At 46.1% G+C, this 12,011-nt stretch overlaps 1 protein-coding gene across 2 annotated transcripts in view; it reads right to left on the bottom strand.

The window, feature by feature from the left end:
- Nucleotides 1–11,187, bottom strand: part of Raly (RALY heterogeneous nuclear ribonucleoprotein) — a 76,808-nt gene extending 65,621 nt beyond the window's left edge. Inside the window, exon 1 of one of the 2 annotated variants that reach the window (XM_075962630.1) lies at nt 10,760–11,187. The gene's annotated coding sequence lies outside the window, so the exon portion shown is untranslated. The remainder of the gene's footprint in view (nt 1–10,759) is intronic. The other variant, XM_075962633.1, reaches the window with a different exon arrangement.
- Between the last annotated feature and the right edge of the window lie 824 nt (nt 11,188–12,011).

Genomic DNA, 12,011 nt, shown 5'->3' with positions numbered 1-12,011 from the left:
TAGAAAAAAGGAATCCTACCTGAGAAAAAAGACACACAGACTGACTACAGGCAAGTCTGTAGGGCACTCATTACCTTGATTAATTACTAGTGTGGGAGGGGGGCCAGGTCACTGAAGAGGATGCCACTCTGTGCAGGTGGTGCTAAACACATATATAAATGCAGACTTGGGGCTGGAGAGATAGCTCAGCAGTTAAAAGCCTTGTTACTCTTTGCAGAGGATCTGGGTTCAGTTTCTAGCACCCAGTCCACAACCATCTGTATCTCCAGATCCAGGGGAGTCCTCACTCTTCAGATCTCCATGCACCCACAGTTCACACACATACACACACACACCAGCAAAACAGTCACACCCACAAAATTTCTTATATGTGTGTGTGTGTATATATGTATGTATTTTGATTTTTTTGAGATAGAGTTTCTCTTTGTGTAGCCCTAACTCTCCTGAAACTAAAAAACAGAAAAGAAAGGGTGCTGAGCAGGCTGGAGAGATGGCTCAGTGGTTAAGAGCACTGACTGCTCTTCCAGAGGCCCTAGGTTCAGTTCCCAGCACCCACATGGCAGCTAACAATTGTCTGTAACTCCAAGATCTGACACCCTCACAGACAAACATGCAGACAAAACACCAAGGCACATAAAATAAAAATAAATAATTTTTAGAAAAGGGGGGGTGAGCAAGCCAGTAAGTTTCTCTGTGGCCTCTGTATCACTTCCTACCTTCAGGTTTATGCCCTGACTGAGGGAGGAAAAGATTTACTTTAACTGAGAAAAAGTATTTGGATGTTGTTTCTGGGTAGAGTCTGGGGAATATAGTCCAGAAGCAGAAATACTGGCATTTAATCATTTGTAAGCAAAATCGGACAGAATATTAGAAACGAGGAGCATCTCAAACAACTGTCACTATCCTTATACTACAAGACCAACCCAGCTCAGATATTCCAGTGATTTCTCCTAATCCTAGAGACTGGCTCAGATAGCTCTTGCTCATCACTACAGCCCAAAGACTTTGCCTTCCTATGGAAACCTCTGACAAATGACTCATGGACTCTTCACATTAAAAACTGTCTCACCATTTTACTTTGTGTACTTTTAGGAACATTACCAAATTTCCCCCGTATACAGTAAGGAAAGCAAGATATAGAATATTAACCCCACCTTATAAGAAAATTGAGTTCAGTAAGAAAAAATGACTTCTCCAGTTTACCTTATTAGTGCCATGTAAGAACAGACCTTCCTGTTCCAAGTTTAGTTGTCCAAGACACTACCTCATAATCAGCTTTTTAATCTCCCCCACAGAGAATATAAACTCACTGAAGACCAGAATGCCTCAGTTGTCACCAGTTTGGCCCACTATCTTCAACATTATCCATAACCTTTAAGAGTTGACAAAGGTATACTTCTTAATCTTTTTGAAAAACATATTTTCAAGATTTACTTTTTTAATTACTTAATTATTTTATTTTATGTGTATGAATATTCTGCTTGCATGTTTGTGTGTCACTTTCATGCCTGATGCTCACAGAGACCAGAAGAGGGCACCGAATCCCCTAGAATTGGATTTACAGACAGCTGTGAACCACATGTGGATGGTGGGAATCAAACCCGCTTATAGCAGAACAAATTTTCTTAACCACTGAGCCATCTCGGGGGGGGGGGGGCAGAGACAGACAAGGAAGAGAGGAAGAGTATGAGCAAGAGGGAGGGAGGGAGAGGGAAGAAGACGGTGAGGGAAAGAGAGAGGGGGAGAGGGAGAAAGGGAGAGAAGGAGGGAGAGAAAGAGGAAGGGGAGGGAAAGAGGGAAGGAAAGATGTTCTAGAAGCTAGTTCTGTCCTTAAACCTTTACATGGGTAGCAATGGAATTTAGGATGCCAGGCTTGTACAGCTACCCACTGAATCATCTCAAGAAACCACTTATCCCTTTAGAACCCTCAGACAATGCTAAATTGTTAGAAGAAATCATGACCACAATATACTATCCTAAGTAACTTTTCTTTCTGAAGAGAAAGGAGTCCTTCAAGATGAGGGGAATCAGCTGGGCGGTGGTGGTGCAAGCCTTTAATCCCAGCACTTGGGAGGCGGAGGGAGGTGGATCTCTGTGAGTTCAAGGCCAGCCTGGTCTACAAGAGCTAGTTCCAGGAAAGGCTCAAAAAAGATAAGGGGAACCTTTATGCTCCCGCCATTCATTTTCTAAGACTCCATGTATCTAAGCAGTCAAAGAAGGCAGTCACAGTGATGAGCTTTGAGAATCCCAAATAGGCGACAAATTGATCAAATTCCAAAAAAACAAACAACTACTGCAAACAAAACAGAGACCTATTTTCTATCAAAAGAAAGTAGAAACTCAATATGAAATTTGTTTCTCCTTATTCTTAAAGCAGAAGCTAGACACCACCAAATCTTTCTGGAAGCCAATGATATTAGGAGCTAGAGAAGGTGCGAGGCAGTGGGCGGGCCTTAAACAAGGCAGGCGTTCTCCCCGAGCCTAGTGTTCTTGACTTTACTTGCTAGGGACTGGGCACTTTACCTATGGACACATTGGACATGAGAGAACTGAATAACAGGGAGAAGAAAAGGAGAAGGCAAGAAAATATCAAAAACATGTCAATACACTACAAAACAAAATCAAAGCCTCCTTACCTAGAGGTGTTACCTACCAATTATGCTATTTCCAGTCTGATCTTGCGACCTGGGCCAAAAGAAGCAAAGATAGGAAAGGGATACAAACTGTCAGTGTTTTTAATTTTATTTAGAGGGTGTGTGCATAGTGTTCTCACCATAATGCCCATGTGGAGGTCAAAGGACAATTTGCAGGAGTTGGTTCTTTACCACTTGTGGATCCCAGGAATCAGACTCAGGTTGGTCATCAGGTTTAGCAGCAAATTTCTTTATCCAATGAGCCACTTTAGCCACCTCTGATTTGTTTTACTTACCTGTTTCCCTCCCTATCTTGCTTGGGTTTTGTATTCTCTATTAGATCACAAACTGCTGCAAGGACTAGATGAGCACAGGGATAGGAGACAGCTGCTGGGATTCCAAGCATAATTGTATTACACCATCAAGTAACACCATAACCCTACCTACAACCCTGCTATAAAAAGGGCTATTTTAGTTTATGTGAAAAATTAATTTAAAGTGAGATTTTAAGATTTTAAGGAAAGTTATTCTTGTGTTCCACTGACTCATGCACAGCCCTCATTATTATGCTGACAGTACCATTCCTCAGTGACAGTTTACAGCTGTCTAGAAGAACAAGGCCCAAAAGCCTAGAAATGGTCTGTCTGTGGGAACAAGCAACTTTTGACTTCTCAATACATCATGATCAGGCCTAACACAAGGAAACCCTAGATCTACATGATGAGTTATAGAAATGACCCTTTCCAATCTGCTGCTGGGGTTGCTTTCACTAGCACAAAGAACTACAAAGCAAAGTAGACAAACATATGAAGAAAAACCATACAAACATCACCTTTAACTAAGCTTACTAAAATCTTTAATAAACAGGAGACAGCTAAATACCAGATAAATGCCTCCAGAATGAAGAAAACCTGGCCACAAACATTCAACTGCTAAACTTGGCCTTCTAAAAGAGAATATTTATTTGAAATAAAGCAATCATTCTTGGCTTGACAAACTGAACTATTCATTTTCTATAGATGTCATTTCAAGGACCAGGTGTCTTGAAGTAGGGGTACCTACCTCATAAGGCTAAATAAAGCTCTGTAAAAATACTTTGTTTGGAAACTAGGCATGGTGGCACATACCTTTAATCCCAGCACTAAGAAGGCAGATTCAGATGGATCTCTGTGAGTTTGAGGCCAGCATGCTCTGCCTAGTGAGGTCCAGGACAGCTAGAGATACAGAGCCCCTATCTCAAAAACAAACAACAAAAGCAAAACATGTTCTAGAACTAGTATTTTCCACTACTACTGTTTCTATTTTCCTTTCATTATGTGATTTTCAGACAGCTGTCACATATTTAAATTATGTAATCTTAGGCTCCCAAGTCTGTCCCTTAGAGTTTCAGCTACAAGATTATAATGGAACTCAACAGTTAATTTGGTAAATTAACCTCATATTTTTCCAGTTATCTGTCTACTCTTAAAAGCAATACCCATCTGTTTATATAATAAAAGGTAATTTGATGACCCCAGAATTTAACCCTGAGATATCTTTTAACACTTTAGGTAAACCCCTTTCTCCTTCCAGAGAAAAATTCCTAAACCGTTTCCATAAAACTGTAGTAGAAATATCACTTAAGATTATTAATGAGGTGGTACAAACCTTTAATCCCAGCACTTAGGAGGCAGAGGCAGGCTGATCTCTGTGAGGACAAACTTGCCTACAGACTGAGTTACAGGACAGCCAAGGCTATAACAGAGAAAACAGTGTGGGAGGGGGAGGGGGTAATCTATTCCAGAACCAAGTAGATGGCCCAGCAAGTCAAAGTACCTACAATGCAGAGCCTGATGACATGATGGATTCTCAGAACCCAGGGTAAAAGGAATCAACTCCCAAAACATCTCCACACATGAGCCATGACAAAGACAAACCAATTGACACATGTACATCATACTCATATACATACGCACACACTAGTAAATAGTAAAATTAAAAAAGATTACCTAGCCCTGTCACTTTGTTTTACAGAAGGAAGACTAAAATTCCAGCCTTAGGTAATTGTAACTAAAATGATTCAGAACACATCAAAAGTCCACCAAATGCTATTTTAATCCTAATGAACTCACTGGACATGGTGAGAGGACTGCTGGATTTACACTTTCACCAACTCCAACATTCCAAATACACAAGCCCTCTGGGAAACCTATGTATTCAACCACAACCCTGACTCCTTACCCTACCATCCAAAGCAGGACACGGGAGACAGCTTCAAGTGCTCTTCTAAGAGATGGAAACTAGAAAAAGGGACCACATTTCATCTTCCTCTTTTTCCTCCCAAAAAGTATAGCATATGTTTTACTACAAAAGCAATTATGAAATGACAAGAAACTTAACATGAAAGAAAAAGGACTGGCCAATGAGAAAAGTTAACAGTGGTACCTGGGCAGAGCCCTATGCATTCAACTAAGGGGAAAGAGGAAGAGGGAGTGTAGCATGATTAATAAAAGCCCAGAGACAGATATTAGGGTTCAACCTGAAGATCATAAAAGCAAAGCACCCAGCCACTGGCTTTTACACCTCTACCTCAGACTGAAATGGCAATCCTGCCTCCACGAATCCTCAGAATGAGACTGAGCTGAGATGGGTCTCCTCCTCTCTGGTGCTGGGATTAAAGGCACGCACCACTACCACTGGCTTCTATGGAGAACTAGTGCGGCTTCTGGGTTTAAAAGTGTGTGCCACCACTGCCTGGTCTGTACGGCTGTTATGCAGATGAACAAACCTTAACATATGCCACCTAATAGAAAGTCTGGAAAACAGGTCTTTGGACTCCTATCCCTAATAAAAGTAATTCCTCATACAGTCCCATCCTGTCCTGTCCTGCTTGATCCCACTATCCTCTCCTCTCCCCACTCCGTTGCTCTATCACAGGCACTAAGATCTGCTGCTCTTCTAGAAAGGGAGTGTTCTGGTGCCTCGCTAAGGTGATACTATATATATTACCTATCATTAGATAGTTCTATATTACTTATAGAGCAGCACAATGGAACATAGTGTTACAAGACATTGTCTAGAGAAAAGAAGATTATCCTGGCTTACCAGTCTCTGCAGCTGGACAGAATCTACATGCCTAGCAACTAACATTTTCCTTTCTAAAAATAGTGTTTGCATTACTCAATTTAGCCCAGTGGTTCTCAACCATCCTAACACTTTGAACCTTTAACACAAATACAATTCCTCACGTTGCAGTGATCCCCTATCATAAAATTATTTTTGTTGCTACTTCATAACTAATTTTGCTTCTGAGCAGTGTCTCAGTTCTTAAGGCCATCAGAAAACACATATTTCCAAAGGTTGTGACCCACAGGTTGAGAACCACTGGTTTAAACAAATTAGATTTTGAAGCACACTAACTGCCATTTCCCTTCACCACTGGCTCCAGCGCTGATAGAGAACAGGTATCTGTAACAGAGATTAATAAAAGCAGATTTAAGATAACCAACCCTTTATGACAAATCCTCACCCTTCCCTTCTATATATATTCCCTTTTTTGGTTCCCACTTATAATCTGACCTATACTCCAGATTAAAATGTGCTGCTTTCCATATCCTCCATTCCAACAATCTTTCTCATACTACTTGGTTCACTTTTTTCATGTACACATAACACTATGGTTTCTGCCATCTGAAACACCAGAACCTTGGGTCAGGGATACCCACAGTGTGCTAGCTCTCAGTCCACTCCCCTAGGAAGTTACCAGAGATAGTTTCCAAAAGATGCACAAAGTCACAGGAAGGCCCCCTCACCTCAAGATGTCATTCAAAGTCCTTCACGGGGTCAATACAGCCCTTCTGTGAGGTGACTTCTATTCTGCCTACTCTGCAAGTCTTGCTATATCATCATAACCACTCATGTGAGGCTTTACACTTGACCTGAGATCTTGAGAAATTCATTTAATCCCTCTGAGATGGTTTCCTTCCCTATAGGATAGCAATAATAATTTTAGTTACCTCTCAGGGAAGAGGTTAACAAATGTTAAATGCCCACAATTGTATCTGATACAGTAAGTAACTAAAAGTCTCACATAACATCATCACCATCCCTAGAATTACAGTTCTTTCCGCCTTGAATAGACCCATCTCTGCCTCTTCTGTGGCTCCCCAAATTTCATTTTCCTGGCTTACATTTAAGCCTAGCCTCCTTCTCCAAGGATGCCCTCTTGACCCAACAATGCTGGGCTAGATGCCATCCTCTACATCTTCACGGTACTGTCCTTGTCACAACACTTCTTATATGCCCGTTTCTTTGCCTAACTATATGTACCAAATCCTCAAGCCTAGTATCATGCTTAGTAAATGCCTCAAAACTAGTCTATGAAGGCAGGCATTAATGATACTTCTTGTAACTCCAGGCTGAGGAGAAGTACCCCAAGTTGCAACACAGTCTTAGCTATACAGTAAAACCCTTTCTCAAAAATGTTTTAATTCAGTAAATGAAGAAAACTTTCCAATAATGATGTATCCATTGAAGCAAGCAGTCACCTGGAATGTTAAAAAGAAGTCTAAATAGCCATGCAGACCTACCCAAGGTCTATCCAAGGTCTGGAGATTGCTCAATGGTTAAGAGCACTTGTTGCTCTTCAGAGGTCCTGGAATTCAACTCTCACCACCCACATGGCAGCTCACAACTATCTGAAACTCCAATTAATCTAGGGAATGACATCATCTTCTGGCTTCCTTGGGTACTGCATACATGGTATACAGGCATATGCAGGCAAAACACCCAAACACATAAAATAAAAACAAATCCATGCATGAACTCCAGGCTCAATCTCAAGCACCACAAAAGAAAAGAAAAAAAGAATGGCACTTTATCAAACGTACGACTCAACACTCCGACTTTAGTATACAGACCAGTGGGCTAGCAGAGGTTTGGAGGGCACAACGTAAATAAGCACCCCATCTCTGCAACACTCCCTACTCCAAGCCACATTACTATCAGAACAAAATTCCAGCCAACTCTCATAAATATAAAAATCTCACTACGAAACACAAAAACAGATTAATTGAAGTGAATTTTGAAAAGTTAAATGTAACACCTAACCCACCCTAACCCACAGCAGTGAGGATCCATAAGAACTTCTAAGACTCCAAACTCCAATCCTTTTTGTGCGCCTTTATGGAAAGAGAGGGGCACAAAAGGAGAGCTTGGCACTGCGGTAATTAATCCACCTAATCAGCTGACAAATTTTAATCCAGGTTACTCTCATAGTCCTGCTATTCCTGATCACTACAGCTGTAAACCCAAACCCTGAATGGTCAAATAAGTATGCACAAACAGAAAATATGGAGTAATCTGGGTTCAAGGATAGAAGGTCTTCTCTGAAAACACAGGGACTAGTGTAATTCCAGAACTGGTTTTAGCAATAAAGCTTAAACTGTAGTGTGGAGAAAGGGGCTTTGCCAGAGACACAACCAAGCCTGGACTCCTGCTCTAGGGATGTCATTCTCTGCAACAGATGAGAACTAGTAAATCATTCTACATTAATGAACACTGAAATGAAGGCAGGCAATGCTAGCCGTGGCAATCACAAAAGGACAAAGATTGAATTAATTCACTTCACTATGAAGGTCCTACAGAGTCAAATTTACACCAGAAAACAGAATGTGTTTGCCAGGAGAGTTTCAGTTAGGGAAGGTAAAATAATTTGGGGATGTCACAGCTGTACAACCATATACTTAATCCCAAAGAACTGGACACCGTAAAACTGTCGCAATGCCAACTGTTTAAGATATTACATACATTTATGACTCCACAATTTCTGAAAGAATCTGACTTTAATGCTACTGTCTGCACAGTGAATCCTGCTTGACCAATTAACATGGCCCTGACCAAGTCATGTAACCTTTCTCTAGGCCTGCTGCTTCTGTAAAGCAGGGATAATACTTAGTTCATAGACTGCTCCAAGGATCAAATGACATGGTCCACTAAAAACCCTCAGTCCTGTGACTGATTAACAGATGTCGGCTATCACTGTAACAAGCACCTTCACACCCATCTTCTTGTCTCCACAGCACCCTAGGAGACAACAGAAAGAAACAGACTCAAAGGGCCACAAAGAATGGCCCAGCTCCTTGTTGAAGTCAAGACCCATTAAATCCTATGATCCGAAGGCAAACGTCCTAATCTGTGTCTACTGGCTGACATGACAAAGGCATAAATCAAGCCTTGCAAACTACTTCACACTAAATCAGAACTCAGGTAACAGTCACAGGAGAGTACCTAAACCATTAGGAAACCAGGAAAGAGACACCTAGCTCTTCAGACACAGAAAATGACTGAGACTACAATGTCTTTTGAGATGTCCAATAACCCCAAGACTCCTGATATTGAGGCCTGAAAATGCAGTTCACGTTCATTCACGTCCAACAAATGACAATGTAGGGGAGGGGAGAAGGAAAAAAAAATAATAAAACCTAGAGTGAAAGAAAGGCTGCCAGGAATTCAGCAATCACCAAGGTAGTCAACTTATTTAGACAGCCTTCCCCTTTCGAGGATCAGTAAAAAGCAAAGAAGGGTGCCTATTGAGCCATCCACCTCCTATATTCCACCACTACTAAAGCTAGACCTAAGGGCTGGGTGAAGCACAGACCTCAGGTCCAAAGAACTAACGCAAACAGGAGCGCCTCAAGCACTGGCCCTGTCTGAGTTTTCAGATGATCCCCACAACTAATATCAAACTCACTGCCGAAGGAAAACAGCTGCTGAAGTTAATTTTAGTTCACTTTAACCCCTAAAGGCCTTATTGGGAAACAAAGAAAAATAACACTATTAGAAGGCTGGGAGTTGAAGAAGCTGACTTGCACTACCTCCATCCCTGAGCTTCCAACTAAGATCATGGAGAACATAGGAGATCTGAGGTTGGAGGAAGAGGGAGACATACAATAAAGTAAAATGTGGGCTTCGGTGAGGTCCTTAAGCTCAGAACATCACTCATGTTTGAGGCTAGGAGATCTCTGGATCTGTCTACCACAACACCAGCAACAAAATTCATCGCAATCACTTCCCTCTCAGTTCTGGTACCAACAAAAGGGGATTTTATCTGTGACAGCTAGGTCGCTGTCTCAGGGAGGAACCCAGAGTTACGTTTCTTAACTATACGCTGTTAATCCTAACGGTAAATCAAAACGCCCTCTGCACAAGAGATGACACATGCTCCTATCAGCAAAGAAGTAACAGTTACTAACAGCTCTGCACTTCTACAGCTGTGCCTCTCTGCACCTCGATTTCAGCTCCTTTGAGCAGGGACAACTCCGGAAGACCGCTGTGGCCATTAGGCGATACATTCACGAAGTTCCTGGGTCAGTCTCATCGAACGTTACCTGTTGGCATTTAACGCTTCTGTCAAGCACTAACTCCCTCCCTAAATTCACTAACACCCTGCGAGGCCGCGTCTCTTCTTGACCCCATGTCACCCAGGAAAAAAACTGAGGCTCGGCCGCGTAGAGGACCGGAGTAAAGTATGAGCCCCAGTCCCAGTTCGACTGGCTGGTCGTTCCCGTCCGCGCCCCAGGTGACAACGACCAAAAGATAGGCAAGAGTGGCGGGCGAGGCTCTCAGAGCCATGAAGGGGGAAGGAAGGACCAGGTCTGCGCGCCTAAGGAAAGCCAAAGAGCTGGCCCGGGCTGGAAAGCCGGAAGAAGCCCGGATCCCCAAGCGAGGCCAGGGCCAGGCCCCAGCCCGCCCGAGGCCTCCCCGGCGCAACCTCCGCTCCCTCCCCTCCTCCCCTCGCCGGCCGGGGCGGGGCGCGAGCACAAAAGACACCAACTTCCGAGCGGGCGCCGGCCCACCCCCAACTCCTGGCCCCGGCCGGGCCTGCCGACCAGGAGCAAGCTGCGAACGCCAGGCGGCCAGGGGCGAGCGCGGGCGGCCCCGGGCAAGGCGCCCCGGAGCGGGCGGCCTGGGAGGGGGGAGCTCAGAGGGAGGGGGCCGAGAGTTACTCCGGCTCCCAGGACTCCCGGAACGGCCGAAAGAAAGAGTTTCTAAAAATAGGCAGCGGTCCGCCGGAGGAGGTGAGGAAAGAAAAGGCACCAGGAACAGCTCGCCCCACTCCTCCCGAGCGGCCCGCGGCCCCCACTCACCCGCGCCGAGGTCTGGAGGAAGCCGCGCGGCGCGGAAGGCGACGGCGCGGCCGCTCTCGGAGGGCGAGAGGGCTGGCGGGCGGGCGGGAGGGAGGAGGCGGCCCCGGCCGCCTCGTGAGGAGCCCGGAGCACACGCGCGACAGTCGCCACCGCTTCCGCCCCCTCGGCTTCCCTCGGCTCCGCGCCCCGCGCCGCTCGCGCGCCCCGCCGCACTGACAGAGGCGCGAGCCCCGCAGCCACGAGTCCTTCTCCCGGCCGCCACCACTCGGGCGCGCGCAGGGAGGGGCGGGAAAGACAGACCCGTGCCCGCCGCCTCAGCTCCGGCCCGCTTCTCGTCCGCGTCCTCCTGGACGGATCGTGCCACCAAAGCCACCCGAACACTCGGTCCCCGGTGCTGCCCTGCCCGGGCCGGGCTTTCGGAACGCGTGGGCTCCCTGCACAACCCCCCCCCCACGCCCGGCTTTGGAAAGGTCCGGAGCTTCGGCGCCGAGAGGAGGGCGGGCCCGGGGCGGGGCCTGACGGGAGGAGGGACGGAGGCGGCTGGCGGGGCGGCCGGGGAGGAGCTGGTGGCTTCCACCCTGGCGGAGTGGGGGGTCCCGGGAACGGCTGGACCCGACGCCACCGGGGAGGAGCAGGTTGAGGGCGGAGCGTGCCCAGAGGAGGAGCCTTAGGGACCGGGCGGGGGCCTACGGAAGCGGAGGCGGTGCTCAAAGAAAGCGCGGAGCCGCAGGGTGGCCGCGGGCCTGGAGGAGGTGGGCCTAGGGGCGCAGCGGCCGGGAGTGGGGTCTGAGGTAGACCCCGGAGCAGGAGACGGAAAGAGTAGGATCCTGAAGGAGGGGCGCCGGGGTGGTGCTTGAGTGGGCGAGGCCAGAAGATGGGGTCCTCCCGGGAGAAGCTCGGGCGGTGCGGGCAGGGTCCTGAAGTAATTGGAGCCGGGTTATTTCACTTTCTAGGAATTAGAGTGTTGCCACTCTCTGCGCTGGCCGGCACTGGGCGGAGAGGCTTCGTGTCGGGGTCTGGGTGCCGCTCCTCAAAGGAAAAAAAAAAAGCTTAGTCGAGTAGTTTTGCCCACACGGGATGAAATGTTTTCTTACTTAATCTGGGTGTTGGCTCTCCCTCCTAAATATTTCTTGTGCCAGGATCTCCCGTTTGAATCAACATTTCAGTCTCCCAGCCACATCCCCACTCAGGTCTCTGAGCACAAGAGGACCATTGTCAATTGGAGCTCCAGACCTCCCAGGAGGCTGGATTC

Source organism: Microtus pennsylvanicus, chromosome 2 (assembly GCF_037038515.1).
Source record: "Microtus pennsylvanicus isolate mMicPen1 chromosome 2, mMicPen1.hap1, whole genome shotgun sequence".
Lineage (NCBI taxonomy): Eukaryota > Metazoa > Chordata > Mammalia > Rodentia > Cricetidae > Microtus > Microtus pennsylvanicus.
This window is presented reverse-complemented; position numbering and strand designations above follow the sequence as displayed.